The sequence below is a fragment of the Sturnira hondurensis genome, unplaced genomic scaffold, assembly GCF_014824575.4.
Source record: "Sturnira hondurensis isolate 20B ecotype Veracruz unplaced genomic scaffold, ASM1482457v3 Scaffold0019428, whole genome shotgun sequence".
NCBI classification, from domain to species: domain Eukaryota; kingdom Metazoa; phylum Chordata; class Mammalia; order Chiroptera; family Phyllostomidae; genus Sturnira; species Sturnira hondurensis.
This window is the reverse complement of record NW_028092059.1, coordinates 10,027,076-10,039,213: the sequence shown is the minus strand read 5'-3', so window position 1 is coordinate 10,039,213 and position 12,138 is coordinate 10,027,076. Positions and strand designations below refer to the sequence as shown.

The 12,138-nt window shown below is 37.9% G+C and overlaps 1 pseudogene; it reads left to right on the top strand.

Moving 5' to 3' along the window:
• The first annotated feature begins 2,277 nt into the window (after nt 1-2,277).
• Nucleotides 2,278-2,674, top strand: LOC118974412 (40S ribosomal protein S12-like; annotated as a pseudogene).
• The last annotated feature ends 9,464 nt before the right edge of the window (nt 2,675-12,138 follow it).

Genomic DNA, 12,138 nt, shown 5'->3' with positions numbered 1-12,138 from the left:
CAAGTTAGATCTTACTACTATTCTGCTGAAAACTCTGCATACCTCCACATCTCACTGAGTAAAAAGAAGAGTCCGCTCAGTGGCCTATCTTTATAATCCTTTTTCACTGGCCTTCTTGCTATTTCTCAAGTAGTTCAAGCATTATTGTCCCTCAGGGCCTTGGCATTTCCAGTCCCCTTTGCCAATAATGACTTTCCCACAGAGAGTTGCATCTTGCTCTCTCACTTCATTCAATTTTAACTTAAATGTCACGTTCACAGTGAAAACTAACCACCTAACTTAATACTACACCACTGAAACTCAGATCTCCCTTCCGAAGTAGTCTTTCCTCTATGGTTATCCCCAATATAGATTTCACTTATACATCACTGATTCTGTGTCACCTTTTACAATAGATGCAACTTTAGAGCATGGAGCTTTGTATATTTTATGTTTTGCTATATTCTCTACTTTCAAACCATACCAGGCACATGGCCCTTACTTCATAATTGCTTTGAATGAATAACTGATGGACTATGATTATTTCCCCTATGTTGTTAGTGATGAAAATAGAAGTTGGAGTTACATAACTCACTCAAGATCACAAAGCTAAAACTAAAAAGCCTATGTTCTAACCTTGGCTCAATATCCCAATAATCACACTACAGATATATCAAGAAGTATGAGATTTTCAAGGAAAATAGAGCAAAACTGATTATTTAATAATTGTACATAACCAAGAGTGAAGGTACAGAATATTATAATGTGAATAAATTCACAGAGTTTATGTTTATTATTTTATAGTACCTGCCTGACCTCTGTAAAAACAGAAAGATAGTGACCCTTAATCTAGATGATAAAAATAGAGAAGAAATCAATGTTTTTATCAGTAATTTGGCTCCATTGCCTCTCTCAGAGCTGCCTACTTAGCTCTCCTCCATTTTCCCTGGCTTTGGACTCAGCAATACTATAGGGATATTTGTTTAAAATTACAATGACTTCTATTTTTCCTCCTTCCAATATGAAATATCTCTTTAAGTGCAACATAAATAAAGAACAGTTCACAAAACAGAGCTATAAGCATAGCTTTGTGAAATTAACAAAATGAACACATCTTATACCAATACGAATTGGAAAATACGTGAGAACCAGCTGCACCTGCTGCACCTCAAAACAAAAACACCTTGAAAAAATGGACCTTCCATATCACGAATACTCCCAGCATGGCCAATTTGGGGCACCAATTTGATGTCAACCGGCTTGCAAAGTTAGAGCGTTTACCAATCAATTCTTGCACCTTGTTGCAAGCCGTTTGCAACATATCACTAAACCCAAAAAGCTCTTATCATATTTTCTCCCAATCACTACTTTCCTCTTTGCCCAAGGTAAACATTGTCTTCACTTTTAAAAAATTTATTGATGAAAGAGAGAAGACACTGATTTGTTGTTCCACCGAACTGATTTATGCATTTGTTGCTTCTGGTATGCCTTGGTCAGAGATCAAACCCACGACCTTGGCATATCAGAAGGACACTAACCAACTGAGCTACTCAATCAGGGAAATCCTCATTTCTAACACCTATTTTAGAACTTAATATACGGGAATTATATACACTATTTTGCATATAGTTTCTTTCTCTCAATTTTGTGTTTATGAAATATATCCATGTGTTATAAACAGTGGTAGGTCATTAATTTTCAGTGCAGTATAGTGTTCAATATGATGCTATAATTTATACAGCTTTAGAGTTGTTAAGCATTTGGTTTGTTTCTAGTCACCAGTTATTACAAATAATATTGCTGTGAAAATTCTTATACTGCTTTGTGGTGAACACATGTACTCTTTCTGTAATGTAGTACTCACCACACCTTCTTCCTAGAACTGCTGGATCAGAGAGTTTATCAGGTTTATTACATACTGTCCCAAATGGTTCCAAAGTGACTTCATGAATTTAAACTAGCATTTAGAGAGGTGGGAATTCCAGTCTCTCTACCTCTTCATCTAGGCAAGGAATTGTCATATTTTTTCATTTGTTTGCATTCTGATATATCTCACTTGGATTTCAGTTTATTTCCCTGATGATTGTTGAGATTGAATAAATTTTCATATGTTTAGTGAACCATTTTAGATATTCTCTTCTGTAAAGTGGTCCATTTAAGTCCTAAGTCCATTTTTCTTAGGCTGTACAGTTGATCGGTAGTTCTTTATACATATATTCTAGCCCTGGCCCTGCTGCTGCAGAGCTGTGCAGAGGGAGAGGCTTGGGTACATTCAACATTTGGATCCACCTGTAACCCACCGCCGTGGCCAAGGAAGGCATTGCTGCTGGAGATGTAATGGATCAAAACACTGCTTTACAACAGGTGCTGAAGACCGCCCTTATCCACGATGGCCCACCGTGTGGAATCCACAAAACTGTCAAAGCCTTAGACAAGTGCCAAGCCCACCTTTGTGTGCCTGCATCCAATGGTGATGATGAGCCTATGGACGTCCAGTTGGTGGAGACACTTTGTGCTGATCACCAAAGCAACCTAATTAAGGTTGAGGACAGTAAGAAACTACAAGAACGGGGAGGCCTCTGTGGTGGTTAAAGACTATGGCAAAGAGTCACAGGCAAAGGGTGTCATCCAGCAGTACTTCAAATGCAAGAAGTTATCAAAGAAACTTGGCTTTTGTTTCTCAGACAGTAAATAAATAAATTCTAAATATTAGACCACTTTTGATTACAGGTATTAAAAATATCTTTCCCACTCTAGAACTTGCATTTTAACAGTCTTAATGGAATTCTTTAATAAACAGAAGTTTCTTATTTTAAAATAACCTAATATATCTAAATCTTATATATCTGTGATCCCTTTTTCAACCTACCTACCTTTTTAGCACAGCTTTGAGATATAATTCACATGTCTTACAATTCACATACTGAAGTGTGGAATAACTCAATAGCTTTTATTACATCAGCAGAGTTGTATAACCCTCACAACAGCAAATTCTAAAACATTGTTAACACCCTCAACATAAACCCCAGGTTGATTAGCAGTGACTTTTCATTTCTTGCCAGGCCTCATCAGCCTTAGACTATCAGAAATCTCCTTTCTGTCTGCATATTTACATAGTATGCACTTTTCATATAAAAGGACTCATATAATATGTGTTCTTTTGTGACAAGTTTCCTTATTTAGCATAATGTTTTCAATGTTCATTCATGTAGTATCTTGAATCAGTACCTTATTTTTAAAGCTGAATGACATTCAATTATATAAATGTTTTGTTTTATTTATTCATTTATTCAACACATGAGCTTGTTTTTACTTTCTTGGCTATAGTAAGTCATGCTTCTATGAATATTCATTACCAAGTTGTTGTATGATCACTTGCTCTCACTTTAATTGTGTATATATGCCTAGGAGTAGGAACGCTGGGTCATTCAGTAACTCCAGGTTTCACATTTTGAGGACTCGTCAAACTGTTTTCCAAAGTAGCTACATCATTTTACATTCCCACCAGCAGTGAATAAGGCTTACAATGTCTCCACATCCTTGACTATAACCATCCTAGTGGGTGTTAAGTGGTATTTCACTGTGGCTTCAATTTTCATTTCCCTGAAGGCTAATGATGTTGAGCACTGGGGAACTCCTGAGGCTGGGGGAGGTTGGGGGTGGAGGGATGGTTGGGGAGTGGAAAGATAAAGCAAAAAAGAAAAAAGAGAAAGAACTCATGAACAAGGACAACAGTGTGGTGATGGCGGGTGGTGGGGTGGACGTGGAAGAGGGTATGGGGGGATAAATGGTAATAGATAAAATACAATAAAAATAATGTAATAAAAGAGAACTGTCTCATCTTTGCTTTATTATTTGGCACATAAAAGGTGGTAAAAAAAGAACTTTTTTCATGTGTTTATTGGCATTTGTAATCTTCAGAGAAAAAATTATTCAGGTCCTTTGCCCATTTTTTTTGTTTGTTTTTCCTGTATGCATTTTTTAATCAGATTGTTTTTCTTTTAATTATTGAGTTCTAAGAGCTCTCAATTGTTTTTATGTTTAGTATTTTAAATGCCCTGTTTAAGAATCCTTTCCTCACTCTTAGGTCATAAAGATACTCTCTGATGTTAATTCCTAGAAGTATTAATGATTTACTTTTAAAATTTGAATTAATTTTATGTATCGTGGAGGTCAAAATGAACACCACATGGATATTCAATCGATTTGACATATTTTATTGGGAAAACAATCTATTTCTTATTTTAAAATCACATATAATTACTCCAATATGTATATTATCTAGTGGATTGTTTGTTTTTATAATTGTTCCTTTGTTTTTGTCATTTGTCCTCCTTTTGGCATTCTTAATTTTTTTTATTTTTATGATGTTCTAGTCCTTGTGTATAAAAAAATAAAAGATTAACTGAGGTTCTGTCAGATGTAATTTTTCCTCAGAAATTAAACAAAACAAACAAAACATGCCATTGTTTGTGGCAGGCAGTTTGGTTATCAGTGGAAGTGAGCTTCCTGCAATGTCCTAAGAAAAAGAAATTCCTGAGACCTGCATGAGAGGATATGGCTATATGGTATGGTTTCCTTATGATGCACAATTAAGGGGGTCCTCCCCCTGACTCTCAATATTTCATCTTGGTTGTCTCGCCCTAGAAAAAGTCCAGTGTTGTCTTCAGGAGGGGCAGGACGAATGTCCAGAGTTTATGTTCCATATTAAGGTACAGTCCAGTCCAGCATTCAGCTAGTTTAGCATGTGTTTTCAGCTGTAGTCCTTTTGTAACTGGAAAAGACACCGGCATTTGGGCTGCCTGTCATTACCAAACCCAATAAGCAGTGACAGTGATTGAATCTGTCTGGGCACTTTATTCAGATGGCCAGTGATCTGAGAAGACGATGGGTACATACCCTAACAGACCATCTTCCCCTTTCTTTCCAGGCCAGACTTTTTATACCAGGGAATAAACAAGGTGTGGTGAGAGCTTTGAGATTTAGGGAGGATTAGCTGATAGAAGCTGCAACATTCCTGTCCTGGGCAGTTAGCTCTTCCCAGGGGTGGTGGTCATCTTTCTCTCCCTGGAACACAACTGGATGCCTCCAATTGTCCCCAGGTGGTAATCTTCAGCCAGTGCCCCAGAGGGCTATTTTCCCAGGAGCCAGGATGGGCCTTATCTATAGTTTCTGAAATGAAAGCCTTAACATACACATTGCTTGCTAGACTTACAACTTTTTACCTTAAACTAAAAATTTCCAAGTCTTGAGTCCCCTATCATGTTCAAGCTCCCTTCTGGAGACTCTGTGGAGTTGCATGACCTTGGAGAGAACAGGTGAGTGCACCATGCAAGTGCAGGTCACAAGCAAGAAAGCTTCTTTATTCACTTAAGAGTTATATTAGCCTGGGCTTGGGACAGATCAGGTATTTTTCCAAGAGGACCAATCAACTTCCCAAACTTTCTGCACTCTGGATGGGTCCACCCTTTGTTAGATCTCTTTGGTCCAGCACCCCCCCTGGGCCCCTGAACAACCTGGTGCCAGATGGGAGAGGGAGGAATATTAATCCCCTTGGCGGACCCAGGATGTGAAGCTATAGCATCCTGGCTAGCAAGCAGGCTTCCTGTTTCCCAGTTTACTAAGCTCAATGTCTAGTTTCTTTTGCTCCTCTTTTCTAGCTAAATACTAATTTTACCAGTTTGAGTAGGAAAAAATGACAAATACAGTTGGGGATTGAGCTTGTTTAAAGTTGTTTCTCAGTCCTCTGTGAGAGCTGGTGTATTTCTGGTTCATCCTTCCTCTCAGGTTGGACACTTACAGGATTCTGAATACACATTCTGAGCATTATCCGGGACCTCTGCTCCTTGATACTCCCTGATCTCCCATCTTTGTCTCATCAGCCTGAGACTGTCAAGAGTCTGTTCAGTTTCTTATTCGTTAAGTGCCTCTTTTTATTCAACTTTTTGGCCTCTCAGTTCTACATGGCATGCATAGAAACTTCTTTTTGGCAAATAATTTTAAAAGGAAAAGAGATAAAAACTGTCAGGCCTATTTCACTTTACTCCCCTTCATTTATATCTTGGCTACCTTGCTACTTCTCTGATGTTGTAGGACAAATTTTGCATTTTTCGCCATGTTTTCTAGTTGTTCTCAGTGATACAGTTGTTCCACAAGAAGCTATTTTACAATTATTGGAAATGAAATCTCCCTCACACCCACTGTACTTTCTTTTGTACAGGAAAGCACATCCCATAAGATGGGGTACTGACTTCATTCATTCGTTTTCTTTTGGATCAACAAACGTAAGTCCTTAGCTGAAAATATGTCAACAGTGAAAGTCAGAAATGTAAACACCATCTTTTGTGTATTTTGTTTGGAGTGTTGACTTGAACTTTCTGGATCTCAGAAATATATTGTTATAGACACAGACAACTTACTGAACAAGGGCCTCATTGTAATTCTGTATTTGCAGATGTTCTGCTTTAAACTTGAAATCCAACCATAACACAGATGCTCATGTGATTTTCTCTGAACAAAGAAATATGTTGTATAGTAAAATTATTACTGAAAGTGGCAGAAAAATATAAATACTATCTTGTGTATTTCAGGGGGTGCCTCAGCTTTGAAATAAAATGATTGTGCACTCAAACCCTGGTTTTACCACCAACCTCCTGCTTGGCATAGGATTTCATACCTCTGCTCCTCAGAAACTGTTAAAACAGTTTCTAATATCTGTGTAATATGAGGTTGGTGTAAGTTTAAATGAAACAATATATAAAATTTGTAACTCAAAATCTACTTAACTCGAAGAACAGAAACAATATTAGCTATTCATTCATAGTTTTAAAACTTTATCATGCTAAGTAAAAGTATCTAAAATAGATTAGAATAATGCTAGATTTAGGTTTTAAAATTATAAAACAACAGATTATTTTAAGTTGCATATTTTTAGGGTGATGAAAAATTTTACCTATAAAACAAAATGTATTAGAAAAGAGAAATGAGTTGATGTTCAAAAGAGTTCCTTTCTAGAGGGAACAACACTAAGTGGCTAAAGTCCTGACTGTAGATCTTTTGTACTTGCAGGCTAGATTAATTGCCAAGAGTAATAGGTTCATAAAACAATACTAAAATTAGAAGTAATTGGGAATAAATCTTTAAATACTTATGAGACTTTAAATCACATTCCATTAAGAAAGAGAAAACCCTGCATGTTTAGGGACAACTGGTTCCAAACTTGTTTTCAGAGAATCATGACAGTTTAAAATTATAAGAGATATTTAAAAGATGAAAATGCTCCAATCTAGAAAGGGCAAATAACTTTTCAAGCTTGTATACAGAAAAAAAGGACTGAAAAAATACCAGATTAAAATCTGTGCTGCATACCTTTGACTTGCCTCTTGAGTTTTACTCTCCAGGCTTCTGTATCGTGTGCTGTGGTCTGAAAGGCTTGTGACTGGCTTATCCAGTGGGCAATGCTATCAGATTAGTGGAAAGCAGGAGAGTGGGTTCAGCGTGTATAATCCCTCTCCTATCTCCCACGAGGGTCACTCTTGGCTGGCTTTATTTCTTGCTTGAAGTCATGTTTTCTTCCAGTCAGTCTTCACCACATAGCTGTTACAAGCTACTGTGGCAAGCCTCAGGGCATTGTATGATCCCTGTGCTCTGCTCTTTATTAAGCATTCTTTAAATTACCTATTTTTATCACCATCTTTTTTTCTGCTTTGACTCTGATGCCCACAGAAACCACAGCTGTAACCAAAGGCTAAGAATTGTGTGTTTCATGAGCCGACATTTTCTCCCTCTGAATATGGTGATGGGATTGTTGCTGCCTGGGAAGTTATTGATTACACAGATGACATAAAATTATCTGATACCCAAGGATGTTCAGAAGGTGCGTTCTTCTTGCATAAAGTCATGTGTGCCTATTTTAACATGTAATTTTAATTGTAAAGGTAAATTAATGTAAATAAATACTTTATGATAATAACAGGGTACCAAATATTTTTACAACTGAGAAAAACAATGTATCCAAAACAGTTCAATGAAATGCTATTGTCAATGGATTTATATTGCATCATTTGTTAGTTTGTGTATTTATTTTTTATTTGTAATTAAAGTTCTTCAGTGCACTGGGGGAGAACTACATAGGAAAATGCACTAATAAGCAAGTGATAGTGACCATGTGCCAACTCACTAACTGGCAATAGAGCAAATAAGTATAGTCACCTGTCAGATGTACCTTACCTTACAGGATCCTACAAGCAAGATTCATCACCACAGCCCTGTATTCACTAATTTTTACAACAGCCATATGTACTCAATAATGTTATGTGACTGGTTCAGATTCTTTCAATTACAAAGAAAAGAAATCCATCAGGTTAGCACAGGGTAATAAGACTTCCTTGTAGATTTACATGTGGCACATGTCCAGACCTAGAATAAAAAAAGCATCACAAGAAGAGCAAATTCCAGGGACCAGATTCTCATCCCCGCTCTCTCCCAGACTAAATGATCTTTTTTGTTTGTTTGTTTTTGAGTTTCTGGGTTTGGCTTTGTTTTATTTGGTTTTGTTTGCATATCTTTTCTAATCTTCTCTCAATGGACTAACTCTGCTTACTCACCCTTTATGGTAGTTCAAATATTTAACTTGAAGATGTGTTTATTCAATTTGAAAAGCAAATATTTACTGGGACAGACTATGTTCTAGCCTTAGATGACTTCATTTGCCAGGGATCCAACTCTTCCACATTTATTGTCAGTTTCTTTCTTTTTATTATGGTTCTTATACAAGCCTATTGTATGCCTCTTTATGCTTCCAAATTTAAGTTCTCAAATAAAATCACTCTCTACTACAGAAGCTGCAAAATGTGGCACAAGGATCCTTCTAACTCTTCAGATCTATTTATTTTAAGCACATACACTGTCTAAAGATTTTTTAAATTTAATTAACTTCCAAAATTAAAAAAAATTGAGAAACTTTAACCCCCCAAAAAAATCCTAACTTCTGCCACCACTTTGAAAAAACAGGTTTCGGCAACACCAGACTTTTGTATTTTTTCAGAAAAAAATTACTTTCAGCTGATTCACTCAGGGAGCCCCCCCCCCCCGCCCCGGACAGAGCTTGTGCTGTCCAAATTGTCCCCAGTTCCAACTGTGCCCCACGCTTGCTGAGAGTCTTCAGCCTTTTATCTTTGTCTCCGTGCCCCGGGTTATTTTGAGGAGGGCCTCTAAGCAGCAGGAAGTGTTCTTCTTGCTCCCCTGGCCTCCTTCAGCCGTTGACCGGGTCCGTAGGACCTCCCGTGCTCTCCGGTGCCATGCCCTGGTCCCTCCCAGCACACTCAGCACTTCACAGTATTGGTGGTCAGCCCCTAACTGAGCTTTCCTGAAATAATACTTAAGACTCTTCAACTTCACAGTAGCACGAAAGGGATAAGCATCCCGTAGAAACTGTGTATTGAATCTTGAATTTTTGTCTTTTTCAGGGTGAGCAATAGAGAATATGATGCTTCCCCACTCTCTCGTGATCCTGGACAGCAGGAGGATAATTTTGCCCAACTGTGGGCTCATGTAAGTGTTCTGAGCACGTGAAAGGGAGGTTGGGTTAAGCTATAGTGGTCGGCAGGTTAGGTATGTTAAGTGTATTTTTAACTTATGATAGTTTCAGCTTATGATGGATTCATCAAAATGTAACCTCATTATAAGTCAAGGAACATTTGTGTAGCTACCTAATGAGCAGAAGCTACAGGTGATGCAATTTTTCTTGCAGGAAGGTAAGGACAGGCAGGCCAGTATATTAACCTATTTAATTTAATAATAATGAAAACAAACTTCAATATGTTTAAGTCAAAAATTGCAGCAGAAGAAGATTCAACACCTTGTATAAGTAACGTGGCTCAGAAGTCAAACAACTGCCATCAGGGCAACAACTCTGAGCCTGAAGGGTGCGTCCATCCGTCAGTGCACTCAGAGGATCTCAGGAAGTCAGAAGCTTGGTGGCACTGAGCCCCTGAGCTCTCACCATAGTTCGAGAGCTGCCAAAACGTAACTTAGCAAAAATGTTTTGCCGTGAAAAGCCGAGTTCACAGGCTCTGTTTCTGCTCTCCTATAGCAGAGTCAGCAAGCTGCAACCCAGGGTCCCAGATCTGCCTGCCACCTGTTTTTGTAAAGAAAGTTTTGTTGGGACACAGCCATGCCCGTTTGTTTACCATTGTTTCTTGGCTGCTTTCACATTATAAGGTCAGAGCTGAGCAATTGTAAAGATACTGGCCCACAGAGACTAAAATATTTCCTATCTGACATTTCACAGAGAAAGGTTCCCTATCTCTGTTCTAAAGACAAAGCTAGATACCCAAAATATATTACACAGTGGCCCTTCTAATGCAGATTCTTCTTCTACCACTCTAAATTCTGCTTCATCTTAATTTAATTCCTTTATTTGACCTTGGCTGAGATGAAGAACTATACATGATATCATCAATAACATTTATTTACTCTGAAATCTGTTGGCAAACAATGGACAATGTTTTTCTGTAACTAAACCCTGCGAGTTTTATTTCAGGCTAATCATATTCCCTGGGTAAGTATTTGAATAGAAATAAAAATCTTTTACAAATACATGCTTAATTCTCTTAACAACTTAAATCCCATAAAAACTCCGTTTATTTTAAAACTTGTTTTGATCATGGCAAAACTGACTCATTAAGACTCATACTGAAAAAGTAAAATTTTCTTTTATACCCTCACAGAGCACATCACCGATACCATTTGTAATTCACTGTGAATAGCATTTCTTTTAGAAATAGTTGCCATCTTTAGTAATGCTTGTGGTGATATTCCCCATCTTCACTAGTCCCCATGCCTCCCATTTTGCTAGCGAATGCATGTTCCGATACAGATGTGCTCCTAGATAGCAGGCTGTTTTAGAATGAATGGAAGAGGGGGTTCAGCTGACGTTAGCATAGGCTTTTCACATATACTCTGTTAGAAACCTCCTCAGTGATTATTCCCCCCAAACATATAGGTCTGTTCTTTCATTAACTTCAGAAAAATAAGAATTACTTAAAATGAAAATGGAAATAAAATGCTTTATTTGAGCAATAACCAGCTAGACTGTATATTGGCCAGTTGTGGCCACAGTGCAGACAGCAAAGTATAGAATATCTCATGTTTATCTAGAAATATATAATGCGGGTATAGAAATATAACTATAAATTACTTCAAAAGACTTAAAACAGTAAATATAGATGTAATGGTTAATTTTATGTTACCTGGGCTATGGGGAACCCAGACAATTGATAAAACATTATTCTGCATGTTTGTGGGAGGGCTTTTTAGAATAGGATGAACATTTAAATAGATGGAATAAAGCAGATTGCATTCCCTGATGCAGGTGGGTCTTATCTAATCAGTTGAAGGGACAAAGAGAACACCAAGGCTTTCCTGAGTAAGAGAGAATTCCCTGAGTAAGAGAGAATTCTTTCGCATAGATTGCCTTGAACTGAAACGTTGGCTCTTCCTTGTGTCCTGAGCCTACCAGCCTCTAGATGAGAACTACATCATCAGCTTTCATGGATGTTCAGCTTGCCACCTCAGCCTGCAGATATCGGCACTTCATAATCATACACCATCATATAGAAACACACATTTGTTGGTTCTGCTTCTCTGGACAACTCCAACTAATACGGGAGAGAAATACTGTGTTCCAGTTCTTAGTCAGAGCCCAGTCAGGAAAAATGTCAACTTGGTTACACCAGAGAAGTATAAAGCTCCAAACTAGGTGACTGAAAAGATAGAAACAAACAAACACGCATACAAAAAAAAAAAAACTTTACAGAGTCACAGAGATAGCATCTTCAGAAGCAGTTACTACCCTTAGGGCTGAGGAAACAAAGGGACTTGATTAACAGTTTGAGTAGAACATCTCACAGAGCTGAAACTCAGACTTTCAAAGAGGTGCACGGGGAATTGGTGCTGGGGCCTCCGAGGGGGCCTGGTGAAGCTGATTCTGTGAGGGCTGGGAAATGTGAAAAAATGGATATAATTGCTGCTGCCAGCAGGGGAAATGTCCTTCAGGAGATGCTCACAGGACAGAAGCCAACCTGAAACTACAGAAGAAGCAAGTACCTTTTCCTATTCTTACTTTGCAGCCTCTCTCTAGCACTCTCTAGTGGCAGA